The sequence below is a fragment of the Triturus cristatus genome, chromosome 12 (genome assembly GCF_964204655.1).
Source record: "Triturus cristatus chromosome 12, aTriCri1.1, whole genome shotgun sequence".
In the NCBI taxonomy this organism is placed as follows: Eukaryota; Metazoa; Chordata; class Amphibia; order Caudata; family Salamandridae; genus Triturus; species Triturus cristatus.
Window position 1 is genome coordinate 23,807,778 of NC_140595.1, and position 17,933 is coordinate 23,825,710.

Consider the following 17,933-nt stretch of genomic DNA (forward strand, 5'->3'; position numbering starts at 1 on the left):
TTATCGTTACTTTAGTAATCCAGGACTGGGTGCCTAGACCCAGGACTGGGGTCCTTATCAAAAGCAGGTAAGTAATTTCGTTTGCAGAAATGGTACGATTTTAAAAGAATATTTCAAATTTGCAAAAGTAGACACTTAGAAGAAATTTCACAGAAAAGCAGGCAATGGTTTCCTATGGGAGAAAAATGAGTTAGAAGTAAGTATAGTTGTGAACACTTTTCAGAGTCAGGGCTGGGCACCAAGATCCAGCACTGGGAGCTCACCTAGGAGCAGGTGAGTAAATTCGTTTTTGTCACTTGGCTGATTTTTGGTGAATTTTTGCAGTTTTGAAAAGTTCACACTTAGAAGATTTTTGAAGAAAAAGCCAGTCAATGTTACCCTATGAGGAAAATGAAGTTAGCGGTTTAAGGGTAAGTACTCGACTGGTAGTGTTGAAATTCCGGGCATGGACTCAGGGGTCCCCCAGTGTCAGGTAGGTACAGTTGGTTCACCCTCAGCGGTTTCAGGACGGCCGGGTGCAGAGAGAGTTGGGCCCAATGTTATCCTATGAGGGATAGGGGGGCCTTGGTTGGTGGCTGCTGTCTGGCAAGCCACGCGGCTGTGGGAGCTGGGCTCCTGGTCACTTACTCAGGGCAAGTGGGGAAGTAGGTTAGAGTAGAGAGGGCACTGCCAGGGCCACTCGGGCGGCTGGGTGCAGGGTGCTTTTGAGCCTTAGGGCGCTCAATGGAAATCAATGGGAATGTTCCGGTTTGGAAAGAGGCTGCAGGCTCGGGGACGAGGAGGTTTCAGGTGCCACCACCACTTCGAGAGGTAAGTTGGGTAGTTGTAGGTTAGGTGGGTACCCCAGGATTGGGCACAGGGGGTCGCAGGGCGCCGGGTGCAGGGGTGCCTTTTGACGTCGGGAATCTTACCCTCTGGTTGATCGCGGCTGGGGTGGCACTTGGTTCTGAGGCTGCAGGCTTCTTCCGGGATGTCGAGGGGGGTCCTTGGGTGCCGGACTCTGGGTCACAGTCGCCGTGGGGTCGTCCTCTGGGTCTTTGTCCACTCCGGCACTGGCCAGGCTTGGCTGGTGCAGAGTGTGTTGGGTCCGCGGTCCCGGGCTGGTGCCAGGGATAGCAAGTAGGTTTCTTGAGTAGAGCCTCTACTCGTGGGAGTCCCAGGGGCTTAGAGCTAAAAGGTAGCCAGGTCCTCCGGGGTTGGTGAGGTTGCTGGCCACGTGGGAGGCCGCGCTGGTGCAGGTTCGAGAGTCGACAGGCCGGTAGGGCTGGGGCCAAAGCAGTTGGTGTCTTCTTCTCTTTTTAGCAGCTGCAGGGCAGGTCTTTGTTCTTCTTGCTCTTCTTGTCGTTTTTCTATCTGGAATCTGAGGAAGGAAGGTTCAGGGGGCCCCTAAATACTAGATTTAGGGGCGTTACAGGTAGGTGAAGGCCAGGGACCAATGGGTCCTTGTCCTGGGGTGGGTACACCCCCTATCCTGCCTCTCTCCTGTGGGAGGGGGGCAGTAGCCTAATCCTGATAGGGTAGGGCCTCCCATCTTCAAGATGGCGAGAGCCCGGAGATGTGCTTCACCTCGCCTCCCCCACCTGAGGGGTGGGGTGGGCAGGCTGGCACATCCCCTGTCCTTGTATGGGGTTTCCGGCCAAGCTTCCCGCCAGAGTGGGGGGTTGCAGTGGCCTGGGGAAACTCCAACTGGCGGCATGCCTTTGAAGCTTCCCTTTGCTCATCCTGGGGGAGGAGATTTCTCACCTCACCCAGGATGTGCATTGTTGCAGGCCCGGGAGAGCAGGGGCTCTCCCACCCAGGGGTCCAGCAACGTGTCTGCTGTGTGGCAGCCTGGGCAGCCTCAGAGCAGACGTGGATTGCAAGTTAGCTGTAAGGGGGCATCTTCTAAGATGCCCTCTGGGGTGCTTAGTACATTAAATCCTACACTGGCATCAGTGTGGGTTCAATGTGCTGAGAAGTTTGATACCAAACTTCCCAGGCTTCAGTGTTGCCAATATGGTGCTGTGGAGCTCGTGTTTGACAAGCTCTCAGCACCATGTATTCTTAAATGACAGCACTGCACTTACAGTGCCCAGGAATGGACCCGGGTACTGTAGGGGCACAGGGCTCCTGCTCCTGTGCCCACACCATAGGCGTAATGCACCCAGCTAGAGGGGTGGCTGACATATGCCTTGGCAGTGTAGGTGATGGGCATGGTACACAGTGATGTGTGCCATGTCGACTCTTTGTTTTGTCCTGCACCCAGACACTCAGCCTGCAAGGGCAGTGTGTGTGTGTAAGGGTACAGGGCCTCTGAGGGTGGCACAATGAGTGCTGCAGCCCTTAGAGGCCTTCCCTGGTCACAAGGCCCTGGGTACCTAGGGTACCATTTACTAGGGGCTGACATGTGGCTAGGGTTTGCCAATTTGGAGTTTGTGTGGTTTAAGGAAGGAACATAGGCCCTGGGCACCTGATTGGCAGGAACCCAGGGTACACTCAATCGAAGTACATTCAGCAATTTAGCAAAAAGTGGGGGCATACCATGCAAGAAAGATGGCACTTTCTCACACACGTCGCTCGTCGCCTCCACGGATCTCAGCTCTGCTGCAGATGTGGATGAGGGTCGGAGAAGTCTGGAAATCAAGGCTCTGGTCGGGCTCTGCAGTCGGTTCCTCGTCGAACGTGGGCAAAGCAAAGGGTAGTCTCTTGATGGTGCCTGTTTGCACAGGGTAGCCACTCCTTGGCTACAAGGGAGATTCTTCAGTCTTCTTCTTTCGTCGAATGTCGAAGGTCCAGAGTTTCTGTTCAGTTTTGCAGGTTCAGGATAATCTAAAGTCTTGAGGCCCAACTCCCACTCTTATACTAATCTGGGGGGCTGGGATACCTGCTAGGTCACGCCTTATGGGTGGGACCTGGGAGGGGGTGGTTACACCCACTTCCCTTTGTCCAGTTTCGCGCCAGAGCTGGGGCTGGAGTGCCCCAGCGCCGGTTTGAACTGGACTATGCAAGGAACACCTTGTGTGCCCCAGGCATGTCTCATTCCTTTCAGCCCACCCTGCCCCAATAGACTAAAGGCTGTCTGGGGAGGTGCTAGCACCTCCCCAAGCAGGAAACCTATTGTCCCGGCCTCCCTGGCTGGGATCACTCCCAGCTGCAGGAGGTCAGACTTGTGTCGTGGCAGCAGCATCCATTTTGTGATGCTGAGGCTTTGGTCAGAGGCTAACAGTTGAAGTATGATTTTAACATGTCTTTCCCTCTAGAAGGGGGGAATAATATTCTCATGTCCAGAAATGGCATGGGGGTATTATTCCCGAGTGTTAGACACCTTACACGACATGTTTTGATAAAGCCAAACCATAGTTACCATAACCGTCTAAGATTATAAGGTACTTTAAGAGTATATGGTAGGCTATATCATAGAACAGCTATAAGGACATGGTTCCGAAAGCTGCAGACAGGCTCAGCTCATGCTAGAGCACCATCTCACATGTTACCAAGCACTCTGCCTCCAGGATTGTCAAGGTCTGCCATAGGAGTGACTGATAGGTACACATGTGTCTATATGTAAGTTAGGTATAGGAATACTACACCTAAGCAAGGGGTGATTACACGACCTTGCCCCAGCTGAGTGATCAGCCAGTTGTGTCAAAATGGAAGGCCAGGCCAGGGGTGGCACAATACATGCTGCAGCCCCTGGTAGGCCTAGGGTACACCTATGCCCTGGGTACCTAGGGTACACTGTACAGGGGCCAATAAGGTGATCCTATCCAAATGGGTTATGCACCTAAAGTACATAGTAGTAATTTAGAGAGAGAACAGCAGGGCTGTGGGTCTGATTAGCAGGCCCACAGCCACATCTAAGTCGTAAACCAGTAAAGCAAAAGCAAAAAGTGGGGGTGAACATAGAAAGCAGACCCTACTCTCCTACAGTCCTGACCCCATAAGTCGTCTACGACGACTTTGGGAAGCAGATTTGGGAGACCTAGAAGATGAGGACTGGCTTGATGCCCTAGCCTCTCCCAAGGAAATGGCTATCCCTATGAGATTGCGCCTTGTTCAATTAAAAATCATGCATCGTATATATTTGGACGCTGGGATTTTGGTTAAGATAGGAAGGCAGATTGATCCCCTGTGCCTCCAGCAGTGTCACCAACCAGGAACCTTTTTTCATGTTCTCTGGGATTGCTCAGTGGTGCAACAATATTGGAACAGGGTCACGCAGCAAATGGAGAGGGCGGATGGTAAATCCCTCAGGGCCTCCCCCCAACTGTGTTTCCTAAATATCTGGGAAGCTACTGATTTGACGCAAGTTGAGCAAACGTGAGCTTCACTTGGGTGGGCCATTGCTAAGCGTAACATTGCCCAGAAGTAGGGTGTGGGGACGGTTCCGGCCCTACGCGATTGGGCAGTTGCCATGGACAGGGCAATGCTTGCCGAAAAGGATGTCTTCAAACATAGGGGATGCCCCAGGAAATGGGACTACAAATGGGAGAGGTGGAACAGATACAGGGGTACCATTTGCCTATCCCCCACAATAGAACTACAACAGGAAAGGGGCAGAGTGCTGGAAGTCTCTGGGGTGGATGACATGCCCCCTCCTAGTACAGAATGAGGTAATCTCTGGCATGTTGGGTATCGAGAGTGTTCCTCTTATCTGGGTGAATCTATTATGCACTGTATGGTCTACACATTGTATATGCCTGAACGACTTGATCTGATGGGATGGAGGTGTTTCTACTGTATCTCCCTGGTGTCAAATGTATTGGAAAATGATACGCGTATGCTGTGGACTGCTATACTGCCATTTTGCTGCCTTATGTTTCTTCTTTTCTGTCATAATAAAAAAGGAATATGCTACTTACCAGTATGCATCTGTTCTTGGCATGTAGAGCTGCAGAGTTGTACACTTAGCATAGATCTCCATCTGGTGTTGGGCCCGGATGTTTGCAGTTTGTTTTTGTTCTTTGGAAGTCACGAGTTCGGTGACTCCTCCTTCGGTCCGTACTGCGCATGGGCTTTGGCTCCATCCTCAGATTGTTTTTCGCCAACAGGGAAATGATGGAGCGTAGTAATAACAGTGAGAAACCCATGTGTGTTGTATCTAAATAAGATGGACTGGAACGGATACAGGTAGCCGGGGAGGCGGGTGGGCGTGTACAACTCTGCAGCTCTACATGCCAAGAACAGATGCATACTGGTAAGTAGCATATTCCGTTCGAGGCATATGAGCTGCAGATTGTACACTTAGCATAGATTATATAGCAGCACCCAACCTTAGCGGCGACCACCGGTATCCGTTGCAGCGGTTTGAAAAAGTGTCTTTAGTACAGCCTGGCCCACACTAGCTTGTTGCTTGGAATGCACGTCGACAGTAATGTTTTGTGAAGGTGTGCGGTGTTGACCATGTGGCTGCTTTGCAGATGTCATCTAAGGGTATGTTCCCTAGAAAAGCCATAGAAGCCCCTAACTTTCTAGTAGAGTGGGCTTTAGGTGGAACAGATAATGTTCTTTTTGCCTTTTGATAGCAAATTTGTATGCACTTTACAATCCACCAAGCTATCCCTGATTTAGAGATGGGGTTGCCTTTATGTGGTGGAGAGAAGGAGACAAACAATTGTTTAGTTTTCCTGAAAGGTTGTGTTCTCTGTATGTAGTACAGTAAAGCCCTCAACATCAAGTGTATGTAGAGCCCTTTCCGCAACAGACTGAGGTTGCGAGAAAAAAACAGGTAATTCCACCGATTGATTGAGATGGAAGGGGGAAATGACCTTGGGCAGAAACTTTGGATTTGTACGAAGTATCACTTTGCTGTGATGTATTTGTAAGAAGGGTTCCTGTATAGTGAACGCTTGTATTTCACCAACCCTTCTAAGGGATGTATGACGTTACAACGCACACTTTTACAACGCATGCACTTACAACGCATTTTTTACAACGCATAATCCATTACAACGCACTACACTTACAACGCATGACACTACAACGCATTTTAAAAAACTACCATTACAACGCATACCATTACAACGCATAATATTTAATTGCATTTAAGGTAAGTATTAGATAGTATAGGGGTAAAAATTACTTTTCTAACTCCAGGGGGTGCAACAGTAGGGTAAGTGTTGGATAGTATAGGGGTAAAAATTACTATTCTAACTCCAGGGGGTGCAACAGTAGGGTAAGTGTTGGATAGTATAGGGGTAAAAATTACTATTCTAACTCCAGGGGGTGCAACAGTAGGGTAAGTGTTGGATAGTATAGGGGTAAAAATTACTATTCTAACTCCAGGGGGTGCAACAGTAGGGTAAGTGTTGGATAGTATAGGGGTAAAAATTACTATTCTAACTCCAGGGGGTGCAATAGTAGGGTAAGTGTTGGATAGTGTAGTGTAATATTATGCGTTGTAATGGTAGGCGTTGTAATGGTATGCGTTGTAAAGGTATTTTTTAAAAATGCGTTGTAGTGTCATGCGTTGTAAGTGTAGTGCGTTGTAATGGATTATGCGTTGTAAAAAATGCGTTGTAAGTGTAGTGCGTTGTAACAGTTGCGTTGTAAAGGTTGTTCCCCCTTCTAAGGGAAGTGATAGCTACGAGGAAAGCTGTTTTCCAGGTGAGGAACTGTAGCTCACATTTATGCATTGGTTCGAAAGGCGGACCCATTAGCCTTGTAAGAACTACATTTAGATTCCATACAGGGGAAGGTGGTGCCCTGGGAGGAATTACTCGTTTAAGGCCTTCCATAAAGGCTTTAATAGCGGGCACTCTGAACAGTGCTAAATGCTGTCTGTTTTGTAGGTAAGCAGCAATCGCTGCTAGGTGTAGGCGTATGGATGAATATGCCAGGTTACACCTTTGGAGATGGAGCAGATAGCATATGATGTGCTGTATGGATGCATCTAAAGGGTTGATTGTATTGTTACGGCAGTAAACAACAAATCTCTTCCACTTTGCGGCATAGCATGCTCGAGTGGTAGGACGTCTGGCTTCCTTGATAATGTTCATGCAATCAGGGTGAAGGTTAAGGTACCCAAATTCCAAGATTTCAGGAGCCAGATCGCAAGGTTGAGCTGAGCTGGGTCCGGGTGCCTGATTTCTCCATGGTTCTGAGTTAGGAGGCATGGGGACAGGTGCAGTTTTTGATGTGGTACCACCGAGAGCTGTAGTAGTGTGGTGTACCACGGCTGCCTGGCCCATGTTGGAGCTACCAGAACGAGTGTGAGGGAGTGCTGTTGTAGCTTCCTTACCACCAATGGAATTAGCGGGAGAGGTGGAAAGGCGTATGCAAATTTGCCTGACCAGTTCATCCATATCGCATTGCCTTTGGACAATGGGTGTGGGTATCTGGCGGCGAAGCTTGGGCATTTTCTGTTTTCGTGGGTGGTGAAGAAGTCTATCTGAGGATGCCTCCACTTGTGGAAGAATGGGCGAAGAACTTGTGGATGCAGTTCCCATTCGTGTAGTTGTTGCGTTTGTCTGCTGAGCAGATCTGCCATGGTGTTTTGTACGCCTGGAACGTGCTGTGCCAGGAGAAAGATGTTTTGAGGAATTGCCCATCTCCATATGCTCTGGGCTAAGCGGGAGAGCTGGGGAGAGTGTTTCCCCCCCTGTTTTTGAATATAATACATTGCAGTCATATTGTCTGTGCGAATGAGGACTGCTTTGGCTGAAATCTGTTTTTGAAAGGATTTTAGGGCTAGAAAGATCGCCAAGAGCTCCAGATGGTTGATGTGGAGCGACTTTTGCTGTGGCGTCCATAGGCCTATCATTGTGAGGTGTAAGAGGTGCGCTCCCCAGCCGGAGAGCGATGCGTCCGCTGTTAGAATCACCTGAGGAACCGGGTCCAGGAACGGCCACCCTTTGGAAAGGTTTGTGGTGTTCCACCACTGCAGAGAGTGATGGGTGCGGCCGTCTACCAACACCAGATCCGTCAGCTGTCCTTGGGCCTGGTTCCACTGTTGTGCTAGGCACTCTTGAAGTGGACGCATGTGGAGTCTTGCATGGGGCACTATGAAGATGCAAGATGCCATCATCCCTATGAGCTTCATAAACACTCTTGCTGGAAGAGTGTGTTGAGGAAGCAACGTTTGACGCAAGGCTTGTATGCTTGCGATTCTGGCTGAGTTTGGATAAGCAATACCTTTGGAGGTGTCTATAGTAGCCCCGAGATATTGCTTTGTGTGAGATGGTAGGAGGTGGGACTTTTGGTAGTTCACCGTGAAGCCTAGCTGGTGGAGCAGTTGGATGGTGCTGTTGGTACGTTGCACACATTGGTTGTAGGACGTGGCTTTTATGAGCCAGTCGTCTAAGTAAGGGAAGATGTGAATATGTTGACGTCTGAGGTGTGCTGCTACAACTGCTAGGCATTTGGTAAACACCCGTGGTGCGATGGTGACCCCGAAGGGGAGAACTGTGAACTGGTAATGTTGACCGTCCACCACAAACCTGAGGTACTTCCTGTGAGAAGGGTGTATTGGAATGTGAAAGTATGCGTCTTTCAGATCCAAGGTAGTGAGAAAGTCTCCTTGAGAGAGGAGCGGGAGGACTTGTTGTAGGGTGACCATGTGAAAATGGTCTGAATGTATGTATGCATTTAGAGGCCGGAGGTCCAGAATGGGCCTCAGGGTCCCGTCTTTCTTTGGTATCAGGAAATACAGAGAGTAGACCCCTAGATTTTGCTGATTGACGGGGACCTGCTCTATAGCGTGTTTTTGGAGGAGGGAGAGCACCTCCTGTTTGAGCAGTGTGGAATGTTCTTGAGACATTGGACGGTGCCTTGGTGGGATAGATGTGAGCTCGAGACAGTACCCTGACCGAATAATTAGGGTCACCCATTTGTCCGATGTTATGGATTCCCATGCGTGGATAAAGTTTTGTAGTCTGCCCCCGACCGGAGTGGGATGGTCTGGGGGGAGCGGAGGGAAGTCATTGTGCGGGCGGGGTGGCAGAACGGGTGGTGTTAGTTTTGCCCCTGCCCTTATTGTTGTTGCCTCTGTATCCACCCCTTTGGTAGCCCTTTGAGAAGGTATTTTGAGGAGGGGACTTGTAGGAGGTAGAGGCGCTATCGGTGGAGTAGCCTCTGTCTGTGCTACGAAAGGATGAGCGCCGAAAGGAGCGTTTAGGGGTCTGTGATTGTAATGCCCCCATAGACTTTGCTGTGTCTGTGTCCTTTTTCATTTTTTCTAATGCTTCGTCTACCTTTGGCCCGAAGAGATTTTGTTGGTCAAAGGGGTGATTGAGTATGGATGCCTGGACTTCTGGCTTGAACCCTGAGATCCTGAGCCAGGCATGACGACGAAGCAGGACACTAGTATTTATGGCTCTAGAAGCAGTGTCGGTTGCATCGAGGGCACATTTAATGGAGGTGTTAGTAATTAGCTTTCCCTCCTGTATCAGGTCATGAGCTTTACGTTTGTGTTTTTCCGGGAGGTGCTGCATAAGAGCCTCAAGCTCATCGTAGTGTGCTCTGTCATAACGCGCAAGCAGCGCTTGGGTATTCGCAATGCGCCAGATGTTTGCGGCTTGCGAGGCGGTGCGTTTACCAGACGCATCTAGAAGTTTGGATTCCTTATCCGGCGGTGGGGCCTCGCCTGAGGACTGGGAGTTAGACCGCTTTCTAGCTGTGGACACAACTAGGGAATCTAAGGGAGCAGGGCCCTTAATGTATGTAGGGTCTGTGGGTGCTGCCTTGTACTTTTTTTCTATTCTAGGGTTTAAGACCCTGGCCCTGACAGGGTCTTTGAACACCTCTGCAGCATGCTTGGTGACACCCTTAAGCATGGGCAAGATAGCTGTGGACTTATCCTGAATATCAAATGTATCCAGTAAGAAGTCGTCTTCCACTGGTTCACTATGCATTTCCACCCCATGGTAGTGTGCTGGTCTCTGCACTAAGTGGTGAAACCCTAGTGGGTCCTCTGGGGGAGATGGCCTGGATGGGTAGAGGTCGTCCTGAGGCACATCCGGTATGTCAGGGTTTTGCTAATCTTCCCATGGGTCTGGGGTCCCCGGTGGAGTGGGGTCCATGGGGGCGTCCGCCGGGTCATAATCTGGATCCCCGTAATCCGGATCTGGGGACGGGGTCGGGGAATTATGAGGCAAGGGTGGCGGAGACCTGGGAGGGGGAGGAGGTGGAAGAGGTGGTGGAGGAGGAGGAGGAGGTGGTAGTGGGGAGGGCACTCTGAGAGGAGATGTGGCAGAGTCCTTCCGCTTGGGCGGTGGAGGAGGAGCTGGCGTGTCAAGACGTCTTTTCTTGACAGCTAAAGTCAATAGCCCAGTCTTTGGATCCTTAGATAAGGTCTTTTGATAAGGATCTGGTGTAAAAAGGTCCAATGGCGCCGAATCGTCCGCTGGCGCCGATGTTTTCGGAGCCGAGGATTTTGGTGGTTTCTCTGCGCCATGCCTTTTTGGAACCTCCGGTTTTTTCGGCGTCGAGGTAGTCTTCGGCGCCGGAGCGTCGGTGCCGAGGGATTTGTGTTTGTGTTTTGTCGGCACCGTGAGTCCAGGCTTCGGCACCTGTGGCTTCGGAGTCGAGCTGGGCGTTACTTTCTTCGGTGCCGAACGGTGTTTATCGGCACCAGGCGTCAGCTGGCTCGAGCCCGAGCTGCCGTGAGACTTGTGAGGCTTCGACACCGGGCCCGAAGGTGGGGTGATAGAAGCTGTGTGCTTTGTTTTACCCAGGCCTGCAGGCGAGGGTGTAACCAGAGTCTCTTTGGTTTTGGGCGCGGGGGTGGGTAGAGTACTCACGACCCTCTGCGCCGGTGTGATGTCCTCCACGTCGGAGTCGTCGGCCTCGGAAGCGCTGACGACGTCTTCCTCCTGCTTGGTGTGTTGTTGCCCCGAAGCTCCGGTGTCGTCTCCGAAGATGTCCGGTGGAGCCGCGGTCGATGAGTGCGCCATGGTGCGTCGAGCTCTTCGATCCCGGATGGTCTTTTTTGATCGAAAAGACTTACAGGCGGGGCAGTCTCTAGCCTCGTGTCCTGGGGAGAGGCAAAGGTTACACACCTGATGGAGGTCGGTGTGGGGAAATTTAGACCCACATTTTGGGCACTTTTTGAACGGAGTCCTTTCCATCGGCCGGGACCGGAGTCGAGGAGGGCCCGAAGGCCGGTGCCGATGTGCGGAATGGAGAAAAGTGCCGCTTCGAGAGATGACGATTGATTAAGAAACTCGAAGAACGAGGATTTTCCGTCGAGGCTGGAACCGTAGAAGTTCGAAGCCGGAGCACGAAGTATCACATCCGAGCCCGATGGCGGAAAAAAAACAATCTGAGGATGGAGCCGAAGCCCATGCGCAGTACGGACCGAAGGAGGAGTCACCGAACTCGTGACTTCCAAAGACTGTCCAAAGAACAAAAACAAACTGCAAACATCCGGGCCCAACACCAGATGGCGATCTATGCTAAGTGTACAATCTGCAGCTCATATGCCTCGAACAAACGTTTATTACAAAAAAATAAACAAAGAAACCTAAACAAGAGGGGTATGATTTATTGAGTTAGTTTTCTTCGATATTTTGTACTGATATTAAGGCTCTTCATGCAATGCACAGGTGGTCCTGTAAAGCCTTCAGCTGTGTTGTATCCAGTTGTGATTTGCATTCTGTCCACAATCCTCCAGATCCTTGTACTTGACGAACCGCACTGGCTAGCAGTTTGCCACACGCATAGTCGTTCTTCAGCGAATCATTAACAAAGCCATCGGAGAATATTCTTAGAATTTTGGGCAGATTGGAGTTATTGGGTCCCAGGACTGTTGGGTGATTACTTTCATTCAAGCCACATAAGTAATTCAAGGTGTGACCAGCTTCTTTGTATTCTTGTAGTGGTAGCCAGGATAACCAATGAGTAAGGACTTCATCCACATTTACACATTCAGACCTAAACTTCATCGTCTTCTCAAACGCTTAAATGCAGTACTCTGTGGCATTGATATTTTCTTTGGTTTTTGAATTGGGAGCCTGTATCACACTAACCATTTGTGGAAGGGACTCTGTGCCTAAAAGCTGGTAGTTTTCACCACCAAATGTGTGCCATGACTCTGATGCCATATGCTGATGCTTGCCGGACTGCAAGGCTGCTATCACAGATCGACTGCAGCATCAGCCTTAATAAGTATTCTACCTATTTGAAGGAGGCAGGACTGCAGTGCTCTATAATGGCTGCAAATATACACAATCCCCAATGTGTCTGGCCCGGGTCGTGTGAACAAATTAAATTTACTATCAAAGGAAGTAGCTGTTCAAACCACAGGAGAACTTTCTTTGTAGCTGCTGAACAAGGACTGTAATACGTCAGAGACCTTGGTAAGAACATACACATCACTATCATTCCCATCTTGAAGAGACTCTTCAATTTGCCCATCATAGTCCTCATCTTGCCTCTTAACCTCCCTCAGTTCTTGATTTTTGAAATCGTCCTCCAGCTTGGCTTTCAGGATACCTCCAAGTTCAGAAAAGTGTTCATTGTTAAGGCACCCAGGCTCCATTACTTCTATGCACTTAGCAAAAGAGTGCATCACTTTGAGAGAACGTCTGAATCTGGCTCTGTTCCAATAGCCTTGATAGGACATTACACATGAAATGCCACATGTATGTCTAGTATTCCGGACCACGTACTTTTGCACATTCAAGGAGTAATGGCATGATTTCTGCAGCAGCAACACACACACCATCATGAAAGTAAAATTTAAGCAGCGGCACTAAGTTTCACAACTTGCTCTGTATGCTCCACAAAACCTTCTTTCAGTTCCTTAGTGTAACAAACCAACATTTGGTAAGCAGTTGCTTTTTCTTCAAGGCATGCCGATTTTATGCCAAAGCTCTGCTGATCATCAAGGTTTACAAATTCCGAGCCATCATCACTCATGATCTCCATGTCTTGTGTATCGAGCAGTGCAACTTCATGCTTAATTGAGGCAGTCTTCATCAAGGCTCCCATGACATCAGGGAGGTATTGCTGAAACTCTTTCCCTAGGATCTTGCACATTCTTGCCCACACAGAAATCATATATACATGGCTTTATATAAAAATTAGAAAAAGGACTACAAGAGAAATCTGGGGAAACGACAACAAAACATACATCAAGATCATCAATTGTTAATAAAAAGAAAACCGCATACATAGGGAGTAGTGTAGGAAGCTGGCTCTGTATATACTATACCAAAATGAGGTATAATGTGGGTGGGTGGCCACACAGCTAATGTGGCAAACTCAACTTTCCCTTCTATGACTAGAACTTCAGTGTGCAACCCGATTTGCTCTGGGCACACTGCTGATCCCATCTGGAGACTGGCTACACCAGCAGTAGCTGTAGGAGGACTAGGGGGCTTCTTGTTAGGACAAGTAGCATCACCAGTTAAGTGTCCCAGCTTCTTATAGTTCTAACACCAGGCATTTGAGGGATCAAAGTTCTTTCCCCTGTACCTTTTATTGGACAGGGAAGAGTTTTGGGTCCCGCCCCCCGTGCTGGTTTTTGGGGCCCTTTTGAAGAGTCAGGCTTTTTATTTTGGGTATTCACCACCTTTCCCCTGGGGAGGTTTTGTAACCCCTTTCTTTTGGTCACCCCAGTGGTTGTTTTTGTCACCCTTGTTTGACCTAGCGATCTGACTTCTTTCCCAATTCTTCGGGAGAAATTAGACCTAGGTCTACCAAATGCTTGTGTAACTTTATTAGTGCAATTACTTAAAATATGTTCTTTCATAAACGAATTGTAAAGTCCATTGAAATCATGCACATTGTGTTCAGTTAACCAACCATCTAGTGTTTTAACTGAGTAGTCTACAAAGTCAATCCAGGATTGGTTTGGGGTTTTGGGAACACCCCTGAATCTAATTCTGTATGCTCCAGTTGTGAGTCAAAGCCCTCAAACAGAGTTCTCTTTATGAGGCCATAAGACCCAGCATCTGCCCCTGTAAAGGTCAGGAGACTGTCCCTGCAGTCACCAGGGAACAGTTCCCAAAGGAGTGCCTCCCGTGTGGCTTCACTTTTCTCATTTCACAGGCCCCCTCAAACGCTGTGAACCATTTTGTGATATCACTCTCTTTATATATAGGGTCAATCCCTATGGGGATTTTAGGATCATGAGATTGCTCGTTATCCTTATTAAGTATATTGCTGCCACCATTGATGGGTGCTAGGCCCATCTCTGCTCTCTCTAGAACCAGGAGTCTGGTCTCTAGGTCCAATCTTTTGGTCAACCTGGCTAGCAGGCTATCCTCATTGAGGCTGTCCTCAATGTCATCAGTAGTACCTGATGACATTTTTGTGGGCTATAAGCGCTGAGCGGTTTATTCTTGGAGTGAGGGCCACTGGGGCCCTTTTCTCCCTAAAAAGTGTGTTGGGGGGGCGGGGGGGGGGTTAGAAGTTATCCTAATCCCCCCCATCTTCTTCCTCTTCTGAGAGGTCCTCACCATTTTCAGAGGGATGGTCCTTGGCGTACCCTGCCAACAGTTCCTGGAGCTTTTGTTTGGAAGGATGGGACCCTTTGACTATACGTTTGATTTTGCATAGAGACGTTAACTCCCTAAATTCTAAGTGGAGTTAAGGGGTGAGGTTGAGGTCCTCAACCTGCTCCTCTGTGTCATTGTGGTTATTTTCACTAACAGCTGGGTTCTTGTTAAGAGACATTGTTAAAAAGAAAACTCTAACCCCTCTTATTGTGAGAAATTGCCCTCTTTTTGCATGGTTGCCCCCACTTTTTGCTGAATACCTGAATGTGCTTTGACTGAGTGTGCCCTGGGCTCCTGCCAATCAGGTACCCAGGGCCTATGTTATTTCTCTAAAACTGCTGCTGCCAGTGTGGGATGTAATGGATAATGCACACAGAGGGCATCTTAGAGATACCTCCTAAAAAAAGAGCTACCACTAGTGTCCAAGCTGAGTGGCTGCTTTCAGCTGCCACCACCAGACATGTTTCTGGACCCCTGGGTCGAGAGCCTGCTGCTCTCGGGGACCTGAAACAATGCACATCCTGGGAACAAGGTGCCAAGCCACCTCCCCCAGGATAGACAAGGTCCACGAAGGGAAAACCTCAAAGGCTTGCCGCCTTTGTGAGCTTCCCCAGGCCACTTGCTGCTTTCAGCAACTGGTCCCCACCGGTTCTGACCCCCACTTTGGGCGGGAAAACCGGCGGGAAAAACAAGTGAGGAAGAGAGGTGTGCCAACCTCTGCCAACTCCACCCATCAAGTGGGGGAGGCGAGGTGAAACACAACTCTCAGTCCCTGCCATCTTGCAGATGGGGGGGGACCAGCCAAACAGGGAAAGGCATATGCCCCCCTCTCACTGGAGGGTGGCATAATAGGGGGGGTACCGACCCCAGGGAAGGGACTCATTGGTCCCAACCTTTTTACCTACCTTGAACGTCCTTAAATCTAGTATTTAGGGGCACCCCCTGAACCTTGCTTCCTCAGACAACAACCTGCAAGTAGAAAATTTGAAGAAGAACCAAACAGCTGTGCCGAAGCGAACAGCTATTCTACTGTCTGGTAGATACACGTCGAAACAGAGATATTGAACGGGGATGTTACTTTATGCTCGGGTTTGAAAAAATACTGATCTACTTAAAGTGGTTCCCTATCTGATGTGTGTTTCATATTAATTAAGAGACCGATTGCGGGCCCTGATTTGCACCAGAGTATTATTGTGACTACGAATTCTTATCTCATACCTTTCTGGCTTATTTTTGAATACCTTTCGGAAATTGTATAGAATCTCACGAATATGTGAAGCTGAAGATACAATTCTTTTCTCGACATACTGCCCTTACAGGACCTACTTACATTAGTTTGGTCTGCTTAAATACACTTGATATTACTAGCAAGCCCTGACCAAGTTCCCAAGGCACTAGGGAATGAAACGCATTGGCTGTGTGCCTGTTTTTTATCAAGCAACTTCAAATAAAAAGAAGAAACTATTTCAACTACAAGTGGTGGTCTTGTATGACTTCTAACAGAGTGCACCTTCCTTTCTTTTGTGGTGCTGGAGCTAGGCAACTTCACTCAGGAAGTCACAGAATTTTATAACGCCTTCACCCTGTCATTCGCCCTCCTCCCTCCTCCCTCCCCCAACAGATCCCGACTCTTGTGGAGAGTGAGCAGTGGCGTGGAAAGGCGCAAGAGAAGGCTATTATCTTCATGAACTAGAACTGTTTCAGTTGACATTCTGCCTGCTAAAGGATGAGACTTCAGTTTACTCGTGGTTTATTAGGTCTCGCCTAGGCAGCTCTTATGCCGTCTCTTCGCCACATGCTGTATTCAGGATGGACTGTAAGCTCCGCACACTCTTTGCCCATCTTTTTAATTGGTTCCTGTCATTGTCTTTTGTAAACGCTGGCCTTTGATTTGTTAATAGGCTTATTGGTGCCTCCTTAGAACCTCCCTGTCTTCTGTTACATCCCATCAGGAGAACCCCTGTTAGATGTAATCTTACTCCGTAGATTTTAATTACAGCCTCCAAGCACTCCTTTGTTAAAGGGCTTTCTCCTACCTGCAGAAGCAGACACGCTCTCCCACAATGGTTTATTTAACTAGCTCAGCAGCCTTAGCACTACTAATAGCCGCCGCGCTTTCTTTTTGCTTATTGCAATCGCCGATCACTGCTGCATACCTTTTTTTCTATTTACATTTTATTTTTTACAATGCCGCGATTGCTTTAAAACTAAAGGGAAAAAATAGCTTTTTTTTCTATTTCTTAAATGTTCAAGAAATCTCAGCACCCGCGCTTTAGTTTACAATGTTCACAGCCTAAGAGCGGGTGCTGCCATTGTAACAAAAGTAAACAAATAAAAGAAGAATAGCGTGTGGCTGCAATTTTTTTCTGTATTTGCTTACTTTTGTTATAATCGCAGTACTTGCGCTTTAGCTGTAAACATCGTAAGCAAAAGTGTGGGTGTCGTGTTTACTTTTTAAGCAATCTAGGCACCTGCGCTTTAGCTTAGGATCTTTAAAGCGCGAGTGCCACAAAGAAACAAAGCTGTTAGCTGCCGGCAGGAGGCCACACCCAGAGTCATCAGGTCCAATTAATAAAGGGGAGCCGGGAAAGCAGGGAAGGAGGGCAAAAGACTGTGCCTGTAAGCAAACTAGCAACGCCCACTGGCAGTAGACCCCGGCTTCTCACCTCCCTCCCGGCACTTCCAAACACTCAAAAGTGACACTTCCTTATCTTTGTAACGCATTTGTAAATTATGGCTCTGCAACGCACACGAGTTGAGTAATTAATGTGTACACAACTCACTTCTGCTACTAACAAACGCACACTCTCCTTATTCCCTTGAAGTTTGCGTATTCCTACATTAAGATTTTGTCACACTAAAGACAGTAGTGAGCCTGCAAAGTATTCTTTCCTTCTGCCCCTTGGTAGACTACATTTGCCAGCATAACTTGTTTTGGGCGTTTTCTTAACCCGCCTTTCAATGAGGCTGCAGAGTGTCTGTCGCACAAGCCCAGCAGGCAGGATAGACTGGCTGATAAAAGCAAAGGGCCCAGAAGGTCACCTCACACCTGTCAGCAGCAATAGGACAGTGCAACCCAGCACACCGTGTGCCAAATACCAAAGAAAGAAGAAAGTAAAACAATAATACGAAAAAAAACCAGACGGAGAAGTAGTCTCAAAACAGCAGAAAAAAACTGTTTGTTTTTAACTGTGCAGCTTTTGTTTCCTGGAAGTGGAAATGTTTACAAGGCAATACAAATTAAATGTCCAGAATTCCTTGTGTAAAGTAATCTTGTGTTTTGAAGGTTCTGTCTTGACTGCTTCCCATATCAGATTCCAGGCTATCAGCATAGACTGTGGATGATTCTCGAGGGCTGAGAATAGATTTTAATAACACAGAGGAAACAATTTCCATGACTGTATTAGAACGGCAGCTGGTAAGACAGCTCACTAGGTTAATGTACCTGCTGCATTGCCATACGCATATCTGAAAGAAACACATTAGTTAGATTCCTCACCTTAGAATATCCCC

At 48.5% G+C, this 17,933-nt stretch overlaps 1 protein-coding gene and 1 pseudogene across 9 annotated transcripts in view; both read right to left on the bottom strand.

The window, feature by feature from the left end:
- The window catches only part of GATAD2A (GATA zinc finger domain containing 2A), a 398,521-nt gene that overhangs the window by 167,074 nt on the left and 213,514 nt on the right, over nucleotides 1-17,933 (bottom strand). The window lies entirely within an intron of this gene.
- The window catches only part of LOC146772255 (importin-5 pseudogene), a 28,549-nt pseudogene continuing 22,121 nt past the window's right edge, over nucleotides 11,506-17,933 (bottom strand).